Genomic DNA, 2592 nt, shown 5'->3' on the forward strand with positions numbered 1-2592 from the left:
TCTGCCCAGATCAATGCGTTGAGAAAGTTAGTGGCAAAGAGTATTGCGATGAGATCTGAGCTCTAGCCAGTGTAGAGCAGTGGCATGGAACATGGGAGTCTCAAGGAAGGGTGCTTCAGCTGTGTCGGGAACTAGAAGGAAATTCTCCTTCAAAGATTAGCCTGACAGCCCCCTGGGAGACATTCTGCCCTGAAGGCATCCTGCAGCTACATATCTCCCTGGAACATCCTGCGGTTATCAGGATCATCAGACATTTTGCAGCTGGCAGTTTTACCACCCACATCCAGCAATTGCAGAGACCTTCCCCATCCCTAGCATATGAATACCCACCCAGCAATTGCTGATTAGAGAGCTTCCCCATCCCCAGCATATAAATACCCTTGTGTGAACAATAAAAGTTTGCAGCTTGATCAGAACTTTTGTCTTGCTGTCACCTTTGGGGTCTCTTGTCCCTTCATTCCTCCCCATCTAGGTTCGCTGCCCACGTTGATGTGTCCTGCCGGACGGGACACAACTGCACAGTATGCATACTCACCAGGGCCTTCTGGGCTAGCCACCGCATGCTAGGCCTGCTGTTTTCACCCAGCTCCGTGTTGTTCCTAACTGCCAGGAACCCGGAGGTGCTACTGCAGCTGGAGGCTGCTCTGGTCAAGGAGCATCCTGGCCTGCAGGTGGTGCAGATGCCCACCTGGGCTTGATGCTGGCTTGCAACAGCTGCTCTCATCCCCACATGACCTCCCCAGACCCGAAGGGCTTCAGCGATTGCTGTTTATAAATGATGTGGCCACTCTTGGGGATTTTCCAAAGGCTTCCTGAACCTGAATGACCCAGCTGTAGCAAACAGCTACTGGGCTATGAACTTCCACACTCTGCCTGACCTCCAGCCTCCTGAAGGCCTTCCAGGACTGTCCTGGCTTGAGTAGGACTGTGATTAACATCTATTCCACCTGTGTCCTGAAGCCTTTTAAGGGCAGGGTGTTGTACTGTGCAGGGAAGGCTGCTAGGTGCAATGATGTTCCAGGTCCTGGCTGCCGAGGAACCTAGTGTGAGGATGCTGAGCTATGACCCAGGTGTCCTGGACACAGACCTGCAGCAGTTAGCCCAGGAGACCTTTGTAGATTCAGGTTTATGAAAAAGGCCACAGATCTGAAGACAATGTTGATGCTGGTGGATTGCCTGGAAACTACTGAACTTGCCACAAGCAGACACATTGGAGTCTGGAGCCCATGTGTCCTTCTAGTAAATAGATCATGTCCTTGACTTCTTGGGCCTTTTGGCTTCTACTTTGGGGCACATCCCATGAGCCCTGTGGCTACCCAAACCCTTTCACAAAGGCCCTGCCAACCCTGTCCAATGCAGACTACTCATACCTACTGCCCTGCCCTCAAAGGCAACCAATGGGAGTGGCTGCTGTCACCAGTTGATAGGATCTGTGTCATGCAGCCTGGATGATAAGGAGGCCTGGAGAGAGGTTATGGGTGTTGTAGTTCTCTATCCCCAGGGACAGAATTTTAGGGATAGGAAGAGCAGGAAAAGCAGCTGAAACACTGAAGAAAAAAGTTGAGTCTCTTGCCCTCAGCTAGTCTGTGGGAAAAGAGGACTGATCTAATGTGAAGCCTGAGGGCCCGTGCAGATTCACAGGTGGCCTGGAGGGAAAGGAGGGCAGAAGAGTTTCCAGCCCACGGAGATGCTCCTTGCTCAGGATAATGGGAGCTTCTGTTGAATTTCCTGTCCTTATCCTGATGCCTTCTTTCCTTTAGAACCCCTCTTCTCTCTAGGTTGGGAGTGTATGTACACAAAGAAGGCAGATACAAATAAAACACAGCTCAGTCTTAAAAAAAAAAAAAAAAAGTGTTGGGATCTACCAGTTGTCTCCCCTGGATAAGAAGAGGGAGGTGGACACACAGCTAAACACCTCTGGCCTGGGGCATAGTAAGTGTTAAATAACTAGGAACTCCCTTCCCCCCACTTTTGGGAAGTCACCTTCCCCACTTGCCACTCCCTTTCCTGCATGAGCCTGGGTATCACCTGTCCTCTGATTCCAGACACAAACTCATCTGAGGTTTGCATTACAAAGAAGCCTGGATTCCAATTGCAGAATCCTTCCTCCTTTATTTGTCTCAGGACACATGTCATAAGAGCATTAGGGTGACCAAGTGAGAATTTACTTTAGATGGAAGAACATGTCTAAATGTACATTGAATCCTCCTGCCTCAGTCACTAGGTTTCAGTCACTCTGGAATTACAGAGTTCACCTGCATTTTTGTCATATAAGGTCAGGTATGGAATTTTCCACTTGTGGATCATGTCAGAGCTCAAAAAGTTTCGATTTTAGGGTCGGGGGTTGTAGATCAGTGGTAGAATGCTTGCCTAGGACGTGTGAGGAACTGGGTTTGATCCCCAGCACCACATACAAATAAATAAAATAAACGTATTGTGTTCATTTACAACTAAAAAAATTATTTAAAAAGTTTCATATTTTGGATTTCAGATTTTTAGATGAGATGTTCAATCTGTATACAAATGTATATGTATGTACACATATATACATGCAAATCTTGTTGCATTTTATAACTTGATTTGTTTTCCAGT

General features: G+C 47.8%; 1 pseudogene; it reads left to right on the forward strand.

Annotated features, from left to right (window-relative positions):
- The first annotated feature begins 560 nt into the window (after positions 1-560).
- On the forward strand, positions 561-1240 carry LOC101969250 (sepiapterin reductase pseudogene; annotated as a pseudogene).
- Positions 1241-2592: the final 1352 nt, after the last annotated feature.

Source organism: Ictidomys tridecemlineatus, chromosome 5 (assembly GCF_052094955.1).
Source record: "Ictidomys tridecemlineatus isolate mIctTri1 chromosome 5, mIctTri1.hap1, whole genome shotgun sequence".
In the NCBI taxonomy this organism is placed as follows: Eukaryota; Metazoa; Chordata; class Mammalia; order Rodentia; family Sciuridae; genus Ictidomys; species Ictidomys tridecemlineatus.